Source organism: Tachypleus tridentatus, chromosome 6 (genome assembly GCF_004210375.1).
Source record: "Tachypleus tridentatus isolate NWPU-2018 chromosome 6, ASM421037v1, whole genome shotgun sequence".
NCBI lineage: Eukaryota > Metazoa > Arthropoda > Merostomata > Xiphosura > Limulidae > Tachypleus > Tachypleus tridentatus.
In genome coordinates this window covers 76,304,458-76,315,298 of record NC_134830.1, presented here as the reverse complement: position 1 = coordinate 76,315,298, position 10,841 = coordinate 76,304,458, and positions in this window count along the sequence as shown.

Below are 10,841 nucleotides of genomic sequence, written 5' to 3'. Positions count from 1 at the left end.
AATGCCACTATTGATACGTTAGTGCCATCTCTTGAGAAGTCTGTGTACTGTAGCCTGTGTTCTGAAATTCCTGCAAAAGTTTAAAAATACGATGAAGGTTTGAAGAAATAACAAAGACTAATAATTTTTATCATGTATTAGATTACTTTTAATTTTGTTATTCGTTTTATTAAATAAAGTATTTCACCTAAACATAAATTTTACTGCGAAATACTGGTTCTGATTTTCTAAATAGGAAATAAGCATTGATATTTTCAGTATTATTTTTTCACCAAAAGATTTGTTTTGTTTGTTTTTGAATTTCGCACAAAGCTACTCGAGGAACATCTGTGCTAGCCGTCCCTAATTTAGGAGTGTAAGACTAGAGGGAAGGCAGCTAGTCATCACCACCCACCGCCAACTCTTGAGCTACTCTTTTACCAATTAATAGTGGGATTGACCATCACATTATAATGCCCCCACGGCTGAAAGGGCGAGCATGTTTGGTACGACCGGGATTCGAACACGCGACCCTCAAATTACGAGTCTAATGCCTTAACCCACCTGGCCATGCTGAGCCTACAACGTACCAGTTTCAAAAGTAATACAACATTATATACCTTCATTACATAACATGTAGGTCAACTTGCTTGCATAATGATAGTAATATATAACTTGTGGATTATTTTTAAAATATTCTTATTTCTATAAATATAAGAATTCCTTTTCATCATAATTTTCGTATTGTAATTAATCTCTTAGTAATCCGTATAAATTTGATATACAATTTATTAACTTAATTAGATGAAACTCTTAGACATGAAAAAACAAACAATGCAATTGTTATGCACTGAAATTGGTCAGACTCACTTTCGAAATTTGAAGCTATATTCTGTTTTGCAATTGCTCGCCACTTGTCTTGCCTTATAATTTTTTTCATAACTATTTTTGATATTTACACTTGTATATTCATATATTTGATACGCCTTCTCAACATAGACCATCGACTGCCTCCCTTCACTTTGTCCCTCTACACATTTAAAATTAAAGAACAAAGCATTTGTAATGGATTTACCGTTATACGTTTATTTTAATACTCACACTTGTTCCAGTATAGTTTTCTCTTTTTTTGCATATTACATATGTTTTTGACTGTGTATTGTGCAAGTCTTTCCTGTTATCAAAAGTTGTAAAATATTCTCGAGAGTAAGAATCAGTAATATTTGTTTTACGAAAATGCGCTATTATATTGTTGAAACTTCCACAAACTCATGTGATTCGCAAAAACAGTGGCTAGCCGAGAGATAGAAGACTATTATTACTGAGTAGCTACACTCGTTGTGATATAGGCCTGGGAAGCTATAATTGTGATTATAGCTATAATCGGAAGACTACAGGAATAGATCAAGACGCTCATATATTTCGAACATTACAAACCGTTCAACTTCACTAAATAATATAATTTATAAACTGAAAGAATTATAAACTGAAATTATGTATATTGATAAACTAGAATATAAAACCCCTATCCATTACATTTGTTAAGAGGTTATTATACTTAATTTGTTTGTTTTTGAATTTCGCGCAAAGCTACATGAGGGCTATCTGTGCTAGCTTTCCCAAATCTAGCAGTGTAGGACTAGATGGAAAGTAGCTAGTAGTCACCACCCACCGCCAACACTTCGGTTACTCCTTTAGCAACAAATAGTGGAACTGACTGTCACAATATAACGCCCCAACAGCTGAAAGGGCGAGTATATTTGGCACAATGGGAATTCGAATCCGCAACCCTCAGATTTGAATTTGAATTTAGAAGTTAATTAAAGGTTAATGTGTATCAAATTTATGATATTTGTCAAAAAGATTGATACACACAATCTTCTTTTTATCACAAATATATGTTAATATACAAACGATAAACAATACAGTTTATGATAAAGGATTTTACAAATAGTTATTACAAATGATGGTTTATGTACAAGAGTTTTACAAACTCACAGACAATACTGAGTCTTATATCGGGTCTATAACTGAATTTTTTATCGATGATCCAGGTCCAGAACAAGAATACAGCGGTAAGTCTAAAGAGTTACAATGCTAAAATCAGGGACTCGATTCCCCTCATTGGACTCAGCAGATAGCCCGATGTGGCTTTGCTATATGAAAACACACACATCCAGTTCATTCTCTCACACCTCGCTCATACAGGAAGTGTTGAAGGAATGTTCCGTGGGTATTTTTTGAGACCGGCAAATAAAATGTCCAGAAAATAACAAGTTCTTGGAATAGTCCAGTTATTAAATATTTAACCACAAGTTGAAATTAGGTCACTGATGTAAAATTTTGCCATTAAATGAATTTATAAAATTACTTTCTTAACACGAAATATGGTTACCACATAAAAATTGTTTGGTTAAAGTGTTCAATCTTTTGTGCTTAGTTACTGGCCATCATATCTGAGCGGTTAATCTCAATTGATTTTAAGTTTACAAGGTAATATTTTTTAATGTTATTACATAAAGATACAGTTTTGTCGTAATTGTAAGATGTCATAAAATAAAACTAGACGTAAGTAGACACTAATCTAAAAGGTTATCAACTACAATTACGTTTATAATTTACTGTTAAAATTATAAATATAATTAATTTTTCTTTGTAAGAGAGATGAACTTGGTTTGGTTTGTTTTGAATTTCGTGCAAAGCTACAAGAGTGCTATCTACGTTAGCCTTCCCTAATTTGTAAGACAACAGAGAAGGCAGCTAGTCATCACCACTCACCGCCAACTCGTGGATAGTCTTTTACCAACGAACAGTACGATTGATTGAAAAATTGTAACGCCTCTACCGCTGAAAGGGCGAGCATGTTTGGTGTGACGAGAGATGAACAAAAAATGCCCATAGCAAATGCATTGAGGCTTAGTTCACCGAAAAGCTCATAGATAGCAACAAGCACTAAATTTTGTGGTTGCCAGTTAAAATTACAAAATTTTTACTTATAAAGAGTTCTACCCTGTATCATTACAGGGATGAGTAATTTATTTGTTTTTTTTTTTATATAATTTTGTATGTATTCACAATTGCATGTTTAACTCAATATAAAGCGATATTATCTAATAGGTTATTTTTAGTTGCAGGAATTTACAGAAATATTACAGTGGGCAGTGCAAGTATTATCTACACTACATGTATAGCAATAAAGGAATAAAGCTTGCTAGAAGTAAACCAACTTACTGGACTTTTGAATTACCTGCTCATGAAAAACTGTAAAAATTCATTTCAATATTCTCTTTATTTTATACGTGTAAGTAGCAGAAGGTTGAAAAATAATCAAGAGCACATTTATCTTTTTGAAAATGTAATAAATAACAAGACAATCTAAGTGATTAAAGATTCACGATAAACATCTACAAAACGAAGATTCCTGATACGAGCACCAAATAGTAACGCACCCCAAAGCTATTGTAGTGAAAAAAATGTTTGCTATTGGACCCTCTTGTTATAGCAAAGTCTACTAATATTAGACTGTGCCATAGCAGCTTGAGATCTGTAAGAAACAAAAACATATTTGGCTTGTAGCATCTGTTAGACAGCATATTGTGGATAATCAATCTATTCTATAAGGATCTTGATCAGGAAGCTATAGGAATATATTAAAGAATACGAATATTACATGTTTCACATTTTGATGACAGAACTGGCCTGAAAAATTATATTTTACATCTTATGTTCAGATTTTTAGTCAGATTACATTTATTGCTCATTACAGTTATGTGTCTTATTCCTCGTTGAAGAATAACAACATTCTGGAAATAACATTAAACATTTATTTGTTTTTCATAAATAAAAAATGGTTGAAACATTTTTATGAGTATACAAGGTTGGGATGCACAAGCTGAACAACAAAATAAATAGAATATCAATTTTTTTGTTAATTTCGCACAAAGATACTCGTCCCTAATTTAGTAGTGTAAGACTAGAGGGAAGGTAGCTAGTCATCACCACCCACCGCCAACTCTTGGGCTACTCTTTTACCAACAAATAGTGGGATTGACCGTAACTTTATAACGCCCCCACGCCTGAAAGGGCGAGCATGTTTGGCGCGACGGGGATGCGAACCCGCGACACTCAGGTTACAAGTCGCACGTCTTAACACGCTTGGCCATGCCGGGCCATCAATGACAATTAAGTAGCGTTATTTTTATTATTTGATTATCATTTCAACATAAAAACTCTAACGTTAAACTGCTCAGTGGCTTAGCTGCAAGCTTGAAGGTTTATAACGCTAAAAACCGGACTTCAATACTCTAGAGTCTAGATGCACACAGCGCTGGTATCTTGTCGTGTAATTTCGCCCTTAGCAACAAATAAATAAACTGACATTAGAATAATTTACACGAAAAGAAAATAGCTGAAAAGTAAATGGGTAAAAAACAACAGTATAAACCATGTATCTATTACACATAATTACAACCTTGAAAGTGTAAATTTACTGTAGGAATTTTTCAAAAACATTACGCAACGCTTCATTAACCTGAATATAGAAATACCATGCATCGTAATGAACCTCTCTATGGAGAGAAAATAACAAACATTTACTATTTTCTTTACAATATGATTACAGCAGATAGATATAAATATGAAAGTTAGCTATGTCTGTTAAGTAACAGAGACGAGCAAAATTTTATACAGTGGTTGCACTGGGTGTTTATTTGTTTCTAATATTCGTGCAGAGATCACAGATATATGTCAGCACAGTTAACAGAACTGAGTCAAAATGTATTGGGATTTCATTTTACGTTTGCTACTGGTCTTATTTTCAGGTCCTCTGCTAGTACAGTGTTAAGTCTACGGATTTACAGCGACCTTCATATTACAAAGCTCTTACGGCTGAAAGGGCGACTAATGTTTGGTGTGACGGAGATTCGAACCCGCGACCCTCAGATTACGAGTCGGGTGCCTTAACCTCCTGGCTCTATATTTTAAAGTATCACCTAAAAAATAAAAAAAATACAATATCTTATTTGAAAACAGAACAATTAAAAATCTCAAAATACAATATTCATCTAATAGTGTACAATCTAGAAAATATTATTTTATTTGAGAGAATCTCACAATCTTTAATTTCTAGATACCAGCGATACCGAGGAAATAATTTAATTTTCACTTATTAACATCATACGAAAACGGTTAAAAACGGTAACATCTTTCAACACAATTACAAGTTCAGACAAAATGAAATAAAAAAATTTCTTGTGACGATTTTCGATCCTGACACAGAGGTTTCTACGTGTTGATTGCGGATTGAAATGTCACGAAAAATTCTGAAATAAAAATAATGCTTTCAAGATTTTACTTATAGTAGCAAGAACTGGATAGCTTAGATTTGTAAGAAAACGGAAAGGTTTGGTTAGAAGAGTGCCGCAATCATAATTTTTCTTCGAAAACTCGATTTTTTAAAAAGTTGGCTCGTATATTTACAGTACAAACAAAGAAAAACACTAAAACTTTTGCTTTATGTTGCAGTACTTCTTCTACAGCACATATGATGCTACAGTTGCATTAGAAAATTATCGTTTCTTTTGACAGTTGTGTATGCTTTTGACAGAGATAATTTGTAAATTGTGAGAAGAAAACAGCTACTGGACAAGAAACTAACTGATACTAAAAAGTGACGCGAGTGAAACTTCGTTTTTGATAAAATCAACAGTTATTAATATAATGCGCAGAGATCCTACACTTTTAAAGGTCTTAAGTGTTGAACAAATCTGTCGAGTGATGCACAGGATGTCTGTTACTGACTTTGAGTCCAGCAGTGCAAAAAGTAGGTTTGTTGTTCCGGAAGAACTTTTAGAAACATAAATGCTGAGTGAAATAAATATGTTATTGTTCTGGTGTTTACGGTCATTTATCCATCATAACAAATGTCCTTTTATTTTATTTCTTTGTTAATCTTTAACTGATTATTTCAAAACTGACTTCAACCTCAAAATTTTTTAAATCCAAGAAAAAAAATATATATTTTTTGACAGGCATGTCGCATCTTCATGTATAACAAGATATTATATGCTCCCCGCGAATACAGTGGTAAGTCTACGGATTTACAACACTAAAATCAGGGGTTCGATTACTCGTGGTGGACTCAGCAGATAGCCTGATGTGGCCTTGCTATAAGAAAAAAACACACACACACACAAGATATTATATATACACCCGTTATACAAGCATTTAATATACATGTAATCATTTATGTATATATATATATATATATATATATATTACCTTCCAAAATTAGACACATTAAAGTTGAAGTATATGTATATTTTATTTTCGCAAATAAGAAACGGTATGTTCGTAAAAAACCAACAACGCTGGGCGAAGGTACTGAAACACGAGTAATATTTCTAAAACATGTAATACCTTTTTTCTAGTCAGATAAAGTACCATGTCCTACATTTTGTATTTCAATGTGAATAGAAGTTTTTATTTAATTGTCTGAGAATCAAAGCTGTACAGTTTAAGATGGTGATGGGAGTAAGTTCGAAACTTTTAACACTTAAATATTCGATTCCTAATTTGCTAGAAGTAGTTCAGTTAATTCAAAGTTCGGTCAATATCAGCATACCTAAAATACACTTTGTTATGTTAAACAGCTCGGCATAGCCAGGTGGTTAAGGCACTCGACTCGTAATCTGAAGGTTGCGGGTTTGAATCCCCGTCACACCAAACATGCTAGCCCTTTCAGCCTTTTCTCTAGTCTTACACTGCAAAATTAGGGACGGCTAGCACAGATAACCTTTGTGTAGCTTTGCGCGAAATTCAAAAACAAACAAATAAATTATTCTTCGTCGCTTAGCAGTAAGTTGAGGACATATAATGCTAAAATGGGATTTCGATACTTGCAGTGAGCAGAGAACATGTAGCCTAGTGTGTAGTTGTCTAATTATTGACAAAATACTGTGCAGTATGTTTTAAAAAAAAAAAAATCTTTGTTTCTATCACTTTCGATACGATCACTTGAACATGGTTTGATCAGTGAACATTAACTGTGTGAATTTATACCGTATATATTATAATGTTACTTTTCAAGCTGCAAGATTCTTGAATTACTTCGTTTATTTTTTTATGATTACACGTGTGGTAAGTTACACAGACCCTAACACAACGTGGAACTTCTTAAGTGGGAAATATAATTGTTCTCTCTGCGGCCTCTTTGTCAAAACAACATAATATAAGTAATTTTGAATGGATAAGAAATAAAATTGACCACCTTTTTGATTTAAGTGTTTTTCTGAAAGGCGTCAGCATTTGTAATATATATATACACTCTTCAAAAAAAGAAACGCAAAAGGCAAAATGTGAGACATATTGTTAACAAGTTTATTCCGGGTAGTTCAGTATGACATGTGTGAAACTTTGCACATTCACTGCTGAACATCCAAAGTCTGCAAAGGCGAAGTCCACGCTCACTAGTTGAAGTTTAACGTCACTCAACGTCAATAACGAGTATGCTCCCCGTGAGCATCAATAACTGCTTGGCATCTCCTGCCCATGAAAGCGATGAGATGACGAATCACATCCTGTGAAATGGCTATCCACTCAGCCTGCAAAGCTGCTGCAAGCTGAGGCAGAGTCTGCGATTGAGGTTGTTGCCGTCGCAGACGTCGGTCCAACTCGTCCCAAAGATGTTCGATGGGGTTTAAATCTGGTGATCTGGAGGGCCAGGAAAGAACGTTGATGTTATGGTGTCTCAAGAAGACAGTGGTGAGTCGGGCTGTGAGAGGACGGGCGTTGTCATGTTGAAAAACGTCGTTGACGTTCACCATGATGGGTTGCACATGGGGCCTAAGAATCTCGTCGACGGTTGCGTACAGTCTGATCGGAAATCATACGCAGCCCTGGTATGGTTCAAGCAGTAGATGTCGCAGTGGTGGTCCTATCCCGAAGGTGACGTAACCGGATGTAGCAATCTTGTGCGGGCGTGGTCATACGAGGTCTGCCAGATCGTGGACGGTCACGAGTTGATCAATGTTGTTGGTGACGATTCCATAGCCTTGTAATGGTGCTTGGGTGGACATTCACAGCTCTGACAACATCTGATCGAGATTTGCCTGCTTCCAAGCGACCAATGGCGTTGTTGCGTTGTGCTTCAGTCAGTCTTGGCGTAACTGTATTGCGTGTCGGTGGCTTAACACTGAGCTATTGAAACCGAGAACCCGTCACTTTTATAGGGATTTTGCACATGTTGCACCTGCAGAACATGCAGATCTCTCAAACAAATTTATTGGACACGCATGCGTTTTGGCGAAAAATCCGATGTTTTCCTGCGTTTTCAAAGTGCACAACTTTTATTGTCATTTTGGTCTGATAGTCAGTGCCTTAACACGTGTAACATCACATACTCTGAGCTTGTAACGTTATTACATATATTTCTCTTTAAAATAACAAAAATATCCCTTTTGCGTTTCTTTTTTTGAAGAGTATATAACAATGTCTTATAGATTGTTTCTGTGACTCATTAGGCAGATTCAGGAATGACATGTTAAGCATATATAGAACAATTTATGAGTCTTAAGATTCTTCTCAATTTATATCTTGACAAAGCCAGTTATATGAAGTCTAATATCTGGTAACCTACCAGAAGTTAAAGAAGTGGATTTAAATGATATTCTTTACTCGTCTTAACTTAAGAAAAGGTTATAATAATACAACAAGGACACTTTGCTATCTACCTTGGTATCTTACTTATAGAACGTGGTTTATTTTCTTTTTCCAAAATAGTTGTATTACGAGATATGTTATCACTAATTTTTAATTACGTTCAGTTACATCTTTACATTTTGATGATAATATTTAGGAATTAACTATAATGGGTTTGTAAGAGTTTTCTTAATTTTAAGCAGTTTTTATTACGCGTTATGTATATGTTTTGTATCTAATAACTCATTCTTTTATCTCTACAAGTATTTGTATTTTGTAAAATTACTAATGTTAATTTCCGCCATCTCTAATTTGGAATTCTGACTATATAGAAGACAGTCAGTCAGTCTGCACCCTACAACTCACCATCATTACTAAGAGACTAAGAGCCATTTTTATAACGCTCTCACAGCTCAAAGTGCGGGGGACATTTTGTAGATTCGAAAGTGGTTTGCCAGCTCCAAAACACAGAGCTATATCGCAGCACTAACTTGCGCCATGTCTTTATCAAACAAACAGTAAAATCTACATATAGTTTATTTAGTATAATAAGTATTTCACGAGAAGCGTATTGCAGCTAACGGTTAAAAATAAGTGAGTTTTATTAATCTTTCTATTAGCAAAAGGCTCGGATGAGTGATGGTTACTTAATTAATATTACAGAGTATAGAATAAACAGCAATAAATAAAACAGTTTTATTTATTATATCATATGGATATTTTAACAAAAATATTCATAATTTATAAATTTTATTTTGATTGAATTGTTAACTTTCAAATCACCCATAACGGTTGTCAGTGATTTATACCAGTTGGTTCTCCTAGTTTATTAATTATCATACATCACGAGAAAGTAAACTTCCACCTACGGGCATTTCTCATCTAATTACAATATATATATTTTTTGCATGTGCAAACACTTACAACATTGAAAAATAATGATCATTAAAGATGACATCTCTTGTCTGAATGTATCACACTTTTTTACTTGTAAGAAGCCACCATGTAAATGTATCACAAGGAGAGACACTATAAGAAAAAGTATCCCAATATATTTATTTTGAAGTATATTTCCTTTTTTCCAACGAATGCTTCTGATGAAGTAGTGAGAGCTCCTTGATAATATTTTTGGTATATAATAAAAAGCAACAACCAAAAACAATTAACAGTACTCTCATGAAAAGCTTATAATGTTTTATTTAGGTTTAATGGTTGCAATGGTGGTATAGTTTTACTTATGCACTTACAAGTTAGATCGGTTTAGTTACTTAGAAGTAAGATAGTTTGGTACTCATATGAGAATAAACTAAGCTTAAATCATGTTAAATGATTGTGCTCACAGAGACGAAATGAAACGCACACATAAAAATCGTACATTGTTTAATAATATTGTTTGTATGATTGATTTAAATTTAGTTTAAGCTACACATATAATTAAATATTGAAAGAAAACCAGACGTTTCTAAATACGTATATTAATATAATAGAGATTGAATTTAGCCCGGCATGGCCAAGTGTGTTAAGGCGTTCGACTCCTAAGCCGAGAGTCACGGGGTCGAATCCCGATCGCACCAAACATGCTCGCCCTCCCAGCCGTGAGGCGTTATAATGTGATGGTCAATCCCACTATTCGTTGGTAAAAGAGTAGCCCAAGAGTTGGCGGTGGGTGGTGATGACTAGCTGCTTTCCCTCTAGTCTTACACTGCTAAATTAGGGACGGCTAGCGCAGATAGCCCTGGAGTAGCTTTGCGCGAAATTAAACAAAAACAAAAAAGAGATTGAATAAAATAGCTTATGTTTGTGTAAAGGTTTGAATAAAGAAGCTTAAATGTTTTAAGCATGTCTGACTCTTACTTTTACTGATTTAATAATAAGTAGTTTGTTTATATAATTTCCTAAATTTTATTTTAATGAGAAACAATTGCATTTTTTTCTTATGTGATTGTTTGAAAAAACTAATGTATGAAAATATACTTCTAAGAATTTACGAAGAACTATCGTTATGTTTGTTATTAAGCACAAAGCTACATAAAGAGCTATCTGTGCTCTGCCCACCACGGGTATCGAAATCAGGTTTCTAGGAGTACAAGTCCGCAAACATACCGCTGTGTCTTTTGGAGGACTATCGTTGCTATTTTAACCCATTCTCTAAACGTAAAGGGTTT